Genomic DNA, 13,849 nt, shown 5'->3' with positions numbered 1-13,849 from the left:
AACCCTGCTCCATGAGCCACCGCTGGGTTCACTTTCTGGGGGAATCTAGGAGGTCTGTCCACAGAGAACAGGTTCCTGACCTGTAACGCTGGGGAGGAAGTTGCTTCTCAGTTGCCTCTGACAAGCCTCACAAGTAATCCCTAGGCCTGACTCAGCATCTCTTCCGGCCCCTTTCAGTTCTCCATGCCCTGTGGCATGCCTGGGAAGTGAGAGGTAAACCTTCCCTGATTACAGGACCTGAAATCTGGCCCACTCAACAGATCACTTCTTAAAGCACATTCCACAGGCTGGGATTAGAATTGCTGAATTCAAATCCCCACTCCCTTTCCATTAGAATCAAGACTCTCCTTTATTCTCAGTCTTGGCGCCAATTTTTATACATATCTCTTTAAATGTTTGCTAATTTGTTTAACTGTGTGTGCTGTGTGTACACTCGGAGATCAGAGGAGGAATTGTTGGAGGATCTCTCCTTCACTTCCCTGAGTTCCAGGGAGTAAACTCAGGTCAGCAGATTTGGGGGCAACAGTCTTTATCTGTTGAGTCATCTTAACAGCCATACATACATCTACTCATACATACAAATGTTTCTCCATTTAAAAGATGATAATAGGCAGAACTGTGTGACATTGCTGACAGGTAGTGATGTGTGTGGGGATTCCAATATTAACATTTACACTTTTTTATGGATATGAGTACACTGTATTTGTCTGAAGACACACCAGAATGGGCCTTGCATTCAATTACAGATGGTTGTGAGCTACCATGTGGTTGGGTTGCTGGGAATTGAACTCAGGACCTCTGGAAGTACAGTCAGTATTCTTAACCACTGAGCCATCTCTCCAGCCCTAACACATTTGTTTTCAGTGATCCTTGGATATATACCAGGAAAAGTTCAATTGTATTGCTTTGGATTGAATTGGAATGCATAAAGAAATTTGATTACTGTGTGTCTGGGTGCCATAAAAACTCTGTGGTAGGCTGGCAAAGTGGCTCAGCAGGCAAAGACCCTTGTGGCCAAGATTGGTGGCCTAAATTCAATCTCTGGTGCCTACATGGTGGAAGATAACAAAGGACTTCCCAGAAGGTATCCTTTGAATTCCACAAGTCCACTATGTCACACCTGTGCTCGTCTCCATAAAATAGATGATTTAAAAAAACTTATATCTATGGTATTTAATACTTGGAGGAAGAAAATATTGTATTTATCCCACAATATACGAAGCTTGGCCAATTTTTTTCTAATGATTTATAAAAGCTGTATTTGGCTTAGAAGTCACCTACCTCCTCCTAGGGTGACAGTAATTATATCTCTTTAATGAAACTGCTTCAATTATGGCTTTCCCTTAATTTGCCCATCACAGTTGTGACCTTCCTCTTTTTTCTCTAAACTGAGTTGTTTCTCGTGATTCTTTCTGGGTTAACTGACTACTGGCAAGCATATGCACTGTCACAAAATACCGTTTCGAGGTGTGTTTTCATTAGCTGCAGAGCCATCATGTCTCTGGATAAGAGGGAGTATCATGAGCAATTTTTGAGGAGAAAGGAGAAAATGAAGATACTATGAGAACAGCATTGGTTTGTGCCAACGGACATACAGAGCAATCCTGCTGCACTCGAAGATGGACAGATCCCGCAAGTCTTTTAAAAAAGAATTGGAGCCTGTGGTGATGGTATTCACCTTTAATCCCAGCACTTGGGAGGCTAAAACTGATGGATCCTTCTAGGCCATCCTGGTCTACAGAGTGAGTTCCAGGACACCCAAGGCTATACAGAGAAATAACAACAACAACAAGAGAGCTGGAGCTTCAAATCTCTCCCAAGGCTTTCTTCGGTATGTTGAGACTACACAATGTACTGCATTGTTTGGTTAGCCTAACTTGGTCATATGTTCATATCTGAGTCTAGTGTTTTTAATCACTTCGTGACCACTATGACTGGGTCATGTGAGAGTGATGGAACATTCCCTGTGACATCCCCTACATCCCCATCCACAATACTAACCAGTATGTTCTAATATTTTTGAGTGGTATCTTTCAACGCTGGTCATCTGACTTAACTTTCAGAAATTTGTTCTTTAGATGTGCTGGTATGTTTATAGGTACAAGGAAAGTCATTGCAGTAGTACTTGCAACCTGGAAACAAATGAAACAAAAGAAGCAGGAATCTAAACAACAATTCTAAAAGACCAAGTTAAGATATTATGGGACCGCTTTGACAGTTGTGGTTAAAAACAGAATTGTTCTAAGTCAGTTTATGCTGTGTTCTTGCATACACACATCCATACATCCCAACACACATACTCATACAAACATATGCCTCACACTATCATACACACATATACACATAAAACATACCACACACATACACACAAATGGACACACACATTCATGCATACACTTACACACAATGCAACATGCACACTTATACACAAATGGACATGCACAAACTCATGCATACACAGGCACAACACAACATACTCTCATGTATGCACACACAATGCAATTCACACACTTATCTATACACACACACATGGGCACACTCATGTACAAATGGACACCTACCCACTCATATACACACACACATCACAACACACATTCATAGAAACACACAACACACATTCATATACATATGGACACACAAATAGTGCACAAGGAGGAGACTGAAAAATATCCTTTATGAGACAATCACTTGAAGTACTGTCTTCAACAGTCATGCAATTTAATATAAGAAAGAAATTCAATACTAACAACACTGGAGAAGGAAATCTTGCAACTTCCTTTGTGCAGAATTCAGAGACAATTACAAAACAAATTTGCTCCTGTGCCACAAAAAGTCAAATGGAAGCTTTGGCGTGTTTACTGTGGAAAGGCGATGTGATGTCTTCCTGATGCCCTGAGTGGTTTTCACAAACATTCTCAACATCAAAGAAAAAAATAACCATGTAGGTGTCCATTTGTACATGAGTATATGTGCCCAGGTGTGTGTGTGTGTGTGTGTGTGTATACATAAGTGAGTGTACTGCATTGTGTGTGCATACATGAGAGTGTGTTGTGCCTGTGTGTGCATGAGTTTGTGCCTGTTTATTTGTGTATAAGTGTGCATGTTGTGTTATAAGGCCATGTGTCTGCTCCCTAGCTACTCCAGATGCAGCTGAAGCATCAGTTTGGTTCACTGCTCAGAATGGCCAAAGCAAGTCTGAAGGATCCACAGTGTTAATGACTGGTCAGTGCAGACACTCCCCTGATAGGATCTTTGCTTTCTCCATCCAGTGTGATGTAGGGGCTCACAGTCATAGGAACCCTGCCATCAGTTTTATGGGGCCAATGTGACTGTCTGCATTTGCTAACCCTAATGGAACTCAGGGTGGGAAGCATGGTATCACATCTGTTACTTAAATTAGAACCAACCTGGAATGGGAGGTATAGTAACTATGCACTGTCAAAGTCATGCAATGTCCCACCATGATGCACATAGAACAAGAACCTAGATGCTAATATCCAATGGACTCTGGGCTAATAGAACTGACAGGTCCTATAAAGTGATCTGCTCATTTCTTTCTGGGAGAACTCAGGGCAAGTATTTCTTTTCATGGTAACATTTTACATTTGTGCTTACAAGTCACACAGTCAGGGATCTCAACACCCTTTCGCCTGTGCACTCTCTTTTCCAAAATAGACACAACAGAGATTCCTGTCCCCAGGAAAAAGCTGATCCAGGATGCCTGTTTTGTCTCTACTAAGGGTGTCCTGGATTTATTTCTTCCCACCAGAATCCAAAGCTCTGAAGGTCTCCAGTTTTGTGAGGCCACACTGTTGTCATAAAGCAAGAAGGATGTATTTCATTGGTTATAAGCAGTAAGTAAGAGGGGAGTGATTAGATATCTCAAAGCACTGCCTTGGGACTGAAGATGGGCTCAATGATGTAAACTTGCCTAGGATGTTTCAGACTCTAGGTCCCATTCACAATGCCAAAAAAAAAAAAAAAAAAATCAAAAAGAAATAGGAGGAGGAAAACTAGGAGAAAGAAGAGGAGGAGGAAAAGAGGAAGAGAAAAAGAGGAGGAGGAATAAAAGTAAGAGGAGGCAGGATACAACATCACAGAAGAGGAGAAAAAGAAAGACCTGTTTCCTTAAATCTTACACCTCTATCAAGGAGAAAAATGAAAATCCACCCATCCATATTTCCTCTCATATAAAGTTACAGGTAAAGTGTGAAGGTCAGGAGCTTTATGAAAAGGCAACGGATTTTGTAAAGATCTATGAGGAAATTCACATTAAAATATGAAATGACCCCCAAACCACAGGCCTTATGTATTACTATGTATGATAAAAAAATATGTACCAACTTTGGACTCCTCTAAAAGGCTTACATTCTGTAAAACAGTTGAAACTAAGAACACAGTTTGATGGTGCAAGGGTAAGTGTATCTCTCTACTTCCTCTACTCCACCTCTGCTGCCAGTCGCCACCTACCAGGAGGATAAGCCATGGCCATGTCACCTGTCATGACAGGGCTCTTTTGCGATGGATGATGACTGTCTCTGAAATAAACAGGTATTGGAGAAGTCAGGCACGGTGTTTGGGCCTCTAATCCCAACACATGAGAGAGGAAGATCATGAGTTTGAATCTGGCTGAGCTAAAAAGCTGAACCCTAAGCCTGGCACTGGGGAGGCAGAGCCAGGGGATCTCTGAGTTCGAGGCCAGACTGTTCTACAGAGTAAGTTCCAGGACAGCCAGAGCTACACAGAGAAACCCTGTCTCAAAACACATACACTGTAAACGTGGGTGCTTCTAATGAAGTTCACTGGTAAATAACATAGAAAGGGCCTGGACTGTAATCAACATCTAGAATAGTTTTGTCCTCCCACTCAGAACACGCTCTTCCGCCTCCTCAACAGCCAGCTAAGACAACTTCTTGTAACTTTTTTTTTTCACACTAGGACATTCCAGTGCCTTCCTTTTTTTTAAAGAAATAAATTTTAAAAATTATAAGGCAATAATAGGATATGAAAGACGATCTCCTTTATTACAAAGAGGTTTTTAAATCTCTGGGTTGGGAACATGGGTGTGTAGTGCTTGCCTAGCATGTGAGAGGGCCTGAGTTTAATCTATAAGATAGAGTCCAGTTGCTCTATCTGACTGGCATATAATGGCCTATGCATGCCCTCCAATGGAAAGTTTGTGCTACAGGTAAGAAACGGAGGTGGGATTTGAACCCAAGCACCTAGATTCTTTAAACCCTGCACATACCCTTTCTGATTTTGAATCTTTACCAAATACTGCCATGTTCCAAACTCCACACTACTCAGTCACTAGTTACTTATCCAACGTTGCTTCGCTTGGCAGCGATTATGTCTAATGGAGATCAGGGCAACTGTGTGGTTTGCTAGTTAAAAAGAAAATGAATATTCACTAGTGATTCTAAATGTATCTGAAGCTTTGGGTCTCTGTTGCTGGTAGACGTCACGCTATGCAGACTCTCAACCCTGGGTTAAACCTCTGCCATGAGACTCTTATGAAATAAAGATTTAGTTTTGGGTTTGTAGATTGTCTCTGGAGATAATCTACACACACACACACACACACACACACACACACACACACAGGGCTGGAAACTGGAGTCAGTCATAAAGCAGGATTCATATGACCACTGGCATTAAACTACAATGAATTCATTCAGAGTTTCAGCAGCACAGATGTCAAAGGGAGTCTAGGATCAACTCTGGGAGGCCACCCAAGCTCATCCTAAGAGCCTTTGCAGGCAGCATGGATTCTGGGTAGTTCTGGAAACCTGGAACTTTTAAAAGTGCTTAGGAAAGTCCAGAACTACCAGAGTGTTTCCCCTGACTAGATACACTGTTGTTACTCATGAGCCAGATGTGGTGCAAACCTGTAATTCCAGCACCCTAGAGACAATAGCTGGAGGATCCTGATATGGAAACCAGTCAAGAGCTGCTCAGACTTCCGGGATGGAGACAAGGGAGGGGCTGCCAAAGGCCAGAATAAAAAAGGTAGCAAAGAGTTGCTACCTGGAACTCCTCATCATGTGGAACCCACAGTTTCTGGGAGACTTGGCTTCTACTTCAATAATCACTGTGACATCTACATCTGATTCCTGAAGAGAATCAGATTCAGAAAAGTGTGAGGTGGGTGCAATCTCACACTGTGTTTACAGTGGCCTGAATTCTGATGAGCAGGTTATCAGTAAAAAATGCATTCACATGATTTCAGCCAACTCCCCACAAAAGCAGCACAAACACTATTAATCTTGCAATATGTATTATATATGTGTGTATACATTATATATTATCCACGTGCGCGCACACACATATAGTTGTTCCTTTGTTGCTGCTTGGGAGTTATTTTAATGATGAAATAATTTTCTCTATATTCATTAACATGAGAAACAATACTGAATCTGCAAACGTGTAATAATATACTCTACTTTTCTGACTCATAGATCACTCATCTACAAAATGCAAGACACAGACTCTACAAGTCTTTACTTGGCTGTTGTAAAAACATGAAGAGGATAGAAAAGAAGAGGGGAAAAAGCAGCGCTTTGTAATACAGAATTGCCTCATGCATTCTAAGCAAAAACAACCCATAATACAAGAGGCCTCAACATTTAGAGTTGAGCGATGACACCATGACTGGTCACCCTCAGTGTATGGAGGTGAAAACTGAGGCTCAAGGGTATGAATTTACTTTCCCCGAGTCACACAGCCAGTGAGGAAAACAGGACTTCCGTCTCCTTTGTCACCTTCAGATCTAACTGGTAACAATTGAACTGAATGCTAATCCCAATGCTAATCCAAGTCCTCCGAAAGCAGCAGTTCTGATTCCGTGCTTACATATTCAAAACAGTTTCAAAGCAGGTTTTGTCTTAAAAGTCCCTAGTTTCCCTGTTCCAGGTACCTTGAGCTCAGACTTTAATCCTTGTATTATTGGAAAGAAACAAATGAATTTTCTCCATGTTCTTTTGAAGAGGGGGAGCTTAACTGCTCATAGAACAGTTAACAGCAGGAGATGTCTCCTCTGCTGCCAATTGAGGGGTCTGTACCCATCAAGGCTACAGGGCCATCCACCTGCCTCCACTACCAGGTGACCAGGCTTCTGTCTGGAAGCGAGCTTTCTAACTATTAACTTTTCCCTCCTCTTTCTTTCATCCATCCTGCTATTTACAGCTAGTTTCTTAAAAGTTCCCAAACTAATAACTCCAGCACAGTTAATTTTTTTCCAGTCTTAGAGAACATTTTTCCCCAATTTTTTATTAGGTATTTTCTTCATTTACATTTCAAATGCTATCCCGAAAGTCCCCTATACCCTCCCCCTTAGCGAACATTTTTATGAAGGAAAACAAAAAAACAAAACATGCAAGCACATTTGAAAACAGAAGGGCCCTGTTTATAAATCTGAGTCCCAGGTTATTTCCTAGATATTCCAAAGATTTTAGTTTTCATATTTTACAAAATGAAAATCCAGAATTACCAGAGTCTTACCTTCAGATGCGTGTGCATGCACACACACACACGCGTGCACACACACACACACACACACACACACACATGCGCGCAGCATCTGGGAACAGTCAACAAATGTATACAGTATCTTGATGCTCAGTCATCCTGTGAGTCCCTCTCTGTGTCGTCTGTCCCTGCAGCATTCTCCATGGGCACAATCAGCATAATACGTAATACATTACTTGTTTTTCAGCTCTATTCAAAAATCTCAGTTCATTCAACAACAACAACCAAAAAAAAAAAAAAAAAAGCCCTTAAGATAGCCCCAAAGCTGGAACACTCCGTGTGAAAAAGCTATGCTTATAGACTCCATTCTTCCTGCCAAGTGAACAATGCTCACAACAGACCACAGGGTTTCCAAATAACCTTTTGGCAATAACTGGAAATTAAAAAAAAAAAAAAAAAAACAGGAAAAAAAAAGCACATGCATTTACCTGTACCAAGCACTCCACAGGTGAGGCAGAGGCGAAAGAAGAAATCCTAGTTCATCTTCTGAAACTTTACAAATCTAATGGTCTTCGGACTCATCCGTCCTCCGAGCTGTCAGGTAAACCCCCCTCCATGCCTCGGCTGTTTTCTTTTGCAGTTTTTCCCAGTGAAACTCTCCTCATTTGCATAAAGCCTATTTGTAGCCTATAGGACTTTTTGAGTAACTACTTGTTAAACTGGCTGTCTTGACATGCTCTTTCAAGCATGACATCATAAATCTCCATGGAAACCTTAACACCACCTGCCTACATGCCAACGTTACCTGTCAAGTAAAGACTGAAACAATCATCTGAAATTGTTCATTAATGAAACCTTTCAGCCGGGCTCGGGATCTTTGCGCGGTGTAATTTGTGCTGTTGGCAGCAAGGGAACCAAAAAAACGGTGGCTTCGTTTTCAAAGCCTGAGCTGTTTTGCAGAAAACAATGATCAAAATTATAGGCATTCGCTAATCTGCCCCTCCCTGTCTAACAATGCACTTAATCAGTGCAAGAGGAAGAAAAAAAAAAAAACCTCACAGTGGCACAAGTGTGCCTCTCTCTACCGGGTAAAGTTACTTTGAAAAATCTTCAGTCTGCACTTGTAAGGTTTTCCTGCTCTTCCCCGCCACCAACCCCCTACCTACTTTTAACCAGGAAAACCTGCAAAACAGGTTCCTTACCTGAGTGTGTGTCTGTGTGTGCGGGTGCAGCTGTGTACATTTGCCTGTGGCCTGTGGCTGTAGAGGTGGGAGGAGGTACAGACATTTTTAACCCTTTCCTAGCAAGCATGTGCATGTCTCCCAAGCTTATACAAGTAGCTGGACAAACACGTATGCAATTTTCACTATCTCAGATTGTTTTTTAAAGATTTTAAATTGCTTTTAGTTTTGTGGATGGGTGCTTCGCTTGTTTGCCTGTTTATATGTGTACCATGTGTGCCCCACTGCCTGCAGCCCAGAAGGCAGCATCACAGCCTCTGGGACAGGAGATACAGATAGCTATGAGCCATCATGTGGGTGCTGGGAAGGGATCTTGGGTCCTAGGCAGCATCAGCAAGCATTCTGAACCATTAAGCCATCTCTCCAGCTCTACTATTACATTCTTTAAAAAATAAAATCCCTACTTGTCCCGAAAACTTCCTGGTTATGATGCTGAGCTAATTACTCCTTCTTTCCACTTCCAAATGTGGCACAGACACGGGTTTAAAACTGCTGATGCCTGCCACTGAAACGTTTGCATGGACCTGCTCCAAATCCACCAGAGTTTACAGACCATTATCAATTGGCTGTCAGGCGCCACAGCATAAAGGACTTCAGCGAGACTGAATGGGATCAGACACAATACCACGGTGCCGGAGACAGCCGGATGCTGCCTTGCTGCAGGATCCAGCAGCTCTCATTCCCCAGCACCCTGCAGCAAGCTGCACAAGGCTCAGCAGCACCTGCCCTCAGAGGCCAGAGAGCAAGTGTTAACCTTTACACTATGCCAAGCTCACATTGTCCTCTGCAGAAAGCAAAGCACTGGCTTCAAAAACTCGGAAGTGGCTCTTTCTGTAAAGGAAAGGGAAGGTCTTTGGATCAGTGAATAGCCCTGACAGATCTGAGTTCTACATTGCCCCAGTTCACAGTCAACAGATGGGACATTACCTTTGAAGGGAACCAAGAACTAGTGGGGTTTAATGCAACAGCTCAGAGTTGGAACCCTCGGGGTAGGTAAGGAGATTCAGAGACTCAATTACTGCCTCTGTGAGTTGCAAATATATCCAGATGAAGCCCAAGCTTATGCTTCACCCAATGGGGGCACAAACACAATGCGAGACAAACAAAAACAAGATAGAACCAAATCTGGGTTTGATTTGGTGGAATCTGCAGATGGAGTGGAAGCACTATTCAATTATAGTTATTCCTCGACGTTCCATTAGAGAGGAGCCCGTGAACATAGATTCAGCAGGCAGAGTGGTTATAATGGGCCAAATCTTCCCTTTAGCTTATTTAGGAAATGACAGTATCTCAGCTTTTGCTTACTCAAGTCAAGCTTGGAAAAGAGATTAAAAAAAAAAATCAGCATCTGAAAGGCACATGAGGATAATTACAAAAATAAGTTGGAGGCAGAAGCCAGGATTAACCCATTCATAGGCAGGCAAGCAGAGGTAAATGCTGGGGATGACATCATTATGGGATGTGGGAACGTTGGCTGATTTAGTGTGGGCTAGTTTCATGCTCCAGCAATCTTAGCCATAAGGACAACACATGAAGGTTGGCACGGATGCCAAGATTTGATTCAAGGTTGGCCAGCCAGTAAGGACTTCTCTTACAGTCCCCAAATGAGGGCAATGCAGAGCTGCCAACACTTCTTAAAGAATAGTATCATGATCTTACTAAACTAGTAACTAAGTTCAGGCATTTAAAACAATGTAATAGTTTGTATGTAAAATGTCCTACAGGCTTGTTTGTTTGAACAGTTACTCTCCAGTGGTTGGTGCTGTTTTGAGAGGCCTTGGCATCTTCAGGAGACAGGGAGTTGGTAGGGGAAGTTAGTAATTGATGGGGTCTGGGGCGGAGTACTTCAGCTTCCCTCAATGTTCTTTCTCCTCTTCCTTCCTTGGTCTACCACCATAGCTGCTCCAGCATGCATATCTTCCCCAGCACTGTGGACAGTGCTTCAAACCATGAACCAAAACAAATCTTTCCTCCCTTAAGTGGGTTCTTATACCAGGTATTCAGGGGTAATGGGAAGAAAAATAACTAATGTAATAATCTGGCTTGATTTTAATTTATCGACATCTCTTGCATCTATAATTGACTCAAGAGAGCAAATAACACTCGAATCTGTTTCAACAAATCTATGTTGTAACAGAAGTAGTGAAGTACTCACTCAGCAATAAAGCCCCTGAAAGATGAAAGAACACATGCATATGGTAAAAGAGGTGAGTTAGAAACTGTCAGTTAGCAAACAGTACCTTCAGTGAACACTTTCCTTGTTAAAATAATCAATTCTTACTTCCTTTGCGCTTGATAGCCACAATGTGAGGCAAGAAAGACCACCATTTCCACATTTCCTATAGATATGCTCAAAGTGATTAGGTTGGGTGGGTCTTCCACAGAAATAAAGTGTTGGAGGCTCAGTATAAATCTGGGTGGACCCAAGAGTTGACACCAGAACAACTGTGTTAACCAAAGACAGCACTACCCATAGCTTAATAAATCCACTCTCAGTGGTGTATGAAAGTTCTAAATAAATTAAGCCAGGCCAAGTGGAGTTCTTCTAACTTGAAAGTCTTTATTGGATTGCCAAAGGCAGACTTTCTGTGGATCTTCCAGACATCCTAAGTGAAGACATGTTTGGGATTCTAGAACTGTCCAGCTACAGAAGCAAGTCAAGCCAGGAGGAATCTAAGAAGGAAGCAGCCATCAGCAACAGAGGCTGAGCAGAGGAAGGCATTGATCTAGCTCTGGGCTGTATACAGGCTATCATGGGCAACACAGAACAGGGTTAAGACATCATTATGCAGATTCCAACCCTTATAATCCAAGGGCCAACAGATCCCAAGGGTGAATGAAGATAAAGGCTAAGGAAACACCAGTCTCTAGAAAATTCTGCAACCTGCTCCAAATAAAAACCAAAGGCCACTGAAAGAAACAAGGACATATATTGTAAGTGGAAATCATACTTTGGGTGTCACCAAAAGAAAAACAGCATTTGAATATTTGAGGGAAATAGTGGCGCCCAACCCTGGAAATCCTTCATCCCCCACGCCACCACCCCCAGCCTTGATCCTCTTGATGTTATTGGATGCTGTAGATTTCGTTTAGAACTCACCCATTCTTATTTTACTACTGCTTAATGGTGCTTTGTGGGGGGTAGTTTATTTTGTGTAGCCACTTGGCTATGCTGTGGTACCCAGTTGTCCCATCAAACCCCAGTCAAGATTTTGCTCTGAAGGAATTCCTCAGATGTGACTCACATCAGTCATTAGGGTGTGAATAAAGCCAATCACCCTCCATAATTCAATCAGTGTCAGGTTTAAAGAGCAAAGGCTGAGCTCTCCTGAAGAAAGAGCATTTTGCTATTTCTTTTCTTGCTCTGGAGAACCCTGACTGATGTATCTTGTAACTCCAGGCTGCATGTGTGCAGTCTAGTTTCCTGGCACAGAGTCCAGTCCTCATTGGCCTCTAAGTGGCTAAGTCATTTTACCTTGTAGCCACCTCTTGCCATTTCAAGCACAGCATGTCAGGACCTAAACTCAAGCGCCTGTCATTGAGCTTTACTTAGCAGAAGCCACATATAATTAGAGATGAACAGACACATTTGGGATCAAACTTAATGGAGAGTAATAATAGTTAGCTTAGTGTTAACAAATGAACTCTCCTATCAAAATCCAGCCTGACTCTAGTCATGGTGAGGCATGCCTATAATCGTAGCAGTCAGTGGGCAGACCCATAGTATTGCTGCAAGTTTGAAGCCAGCCTGGTCTTCAAACCAAGTTCCATGCTAGCCAGGGAATATTAAGTTTAAGCTCATTTGGGGATGGTGAGATGACTCAGTAGAAACAGGTACCTAATGCCAAAACAGACCACCTATCCAGAGATTGATCTCCAGAACTCACATGGCAGAAGGGGATTAAAACTGACTTGTATACCATGGTGCGTATGCATATACACATAGAATGAAAATACAAACAAATACATAAATGAAAGTGCTATTAAAAATTAAACAACTTGGAGATCCTCAAGGGTTGAGAGTATTTGTTGCTCTTGCAGAAAATCTGGGTTCAGTTCTGCATACCCACATATTGGCTTGCAGCCACCTTTACCAGTTCCAGAGGATCCAGAACCCTCTTATGATATCCATGGGAACCAAGCAAACACATGGTCCAAATACATACATGCAGGCAAAACACTCATACACATAAAATTAATTTTTTTAAAAGATCAAACTCATTTAAAGAAATGATAAAAGATAAGTTTTAAAAATTAGGAAAGGAAATTGTTTAAAATAGAAGCTCAAACAATGAGAGAGATTATCTGAAAATAAAAATGTAAACTGATTCTTGATAGTAATAATAATAATAATAATAGATCTGAGAAAAAGTATAAAATTTGTGCTCTATACTAGCTCATATGACTTGAAAGTACAGGTAGTGACGAGATGGAACATATGGATGTTTCATGCAATACTAGGAGAAAGGGTCAGGGCAGTGGGTAAAGTGCATGCTGGCCTTTGAACGTGCTTCTCATACTTTTTTATATTAGGATGCTTTTGCACAGGAGACTATTCTGGTTTGACTGAAGTATCTGAAAACAGAAAAAGGAGGGAACAAAGAAATAAGAGTAGGAGGAAAAGAGAGTGGATACAAAATACTGGAAAGTCTCACCACTCTCCCAGCACACTAGGGCCATGGGTTTCTCTAGCACTCTATTTTCTGTAGTCACTACCCCTGCTCAGCCTTCAGCATCTTAGAGGTGCTGGCTAAGCAGCATCATTGACCACCGTTAGGAGCAATGCCAATAAACGCTCACGAAACCAAGTCATCCCACGTTCCGTTTGTGCAAAAAAAAATGTTTTTGGTGCAGGAATTGGCAGGGCAAAGCCTGCTGGTATTTGCCCCACCCCTCAAAAATCGATTCCTCAGTTCAAAGTTCCAATCCAGAAACTCAGAACATGCAAGGCTTTGATTCACCTCCACGCAAAGACAGGCTGGTGGGTACTCCTGGAAAACAGCAGATAAGGGAAATGGATGCACAGAGAAAGAACAGAGCTGCTAAGCTAAAGATAACTGAGATGAGAATGCAAGGTGAGGCTGTGGGAGAGGCTGCTGAAGGATGATTCTAAATACTGTTCTAACGCAGGCTCCAGACCT

The 13,849-nt window shown here is 42.1% G+C and overlaps 1 protein-coding gene across 16 annotated transcripts in view; it reads right to left on the bottom strand.

Moving 5' to 3' along the window:
• Etl4 (enhancer trap locus 4) overlaps window positions 1-13,849 on the bottom strand; it is a 900,329-nt gene that overhangs the window by 254,464 nt on the left and 632,016 nt on the right. The window contains exon 1 of one of the 16 annotated variants that reach the window (XM_006497419.3): window positions 7,956-12,879. The exons of the other annotated variants lie outside the window; for them this stretch is intronic. The gene's annotated coding sequence lies outside the window, so the exon portion shown is untranslated. Of the gene's footprint in view, window positions 1-7,955; window positions 12,880-13,849 lie in introns of those variants that run through there. 16 annotated transcript variants of the gene reach the window in all.

The sequence above is a fragment of the Mus musculus genome, chromosome 2 (assembly GCF_000001635.26).
Source record: "Mus musculus strain C57BL/6J chromosome 2, GRCm38.p6 C57BL/6J".
Taxonomy (NCBI): Eukaryota; Metazoa; Chordata; class Mammalia; order Rodentia; family Muridae; genus Mus; species Mus musculus.
This window is presented reverse-complemented; position numbering and strand designations above follow the sequence as displayed.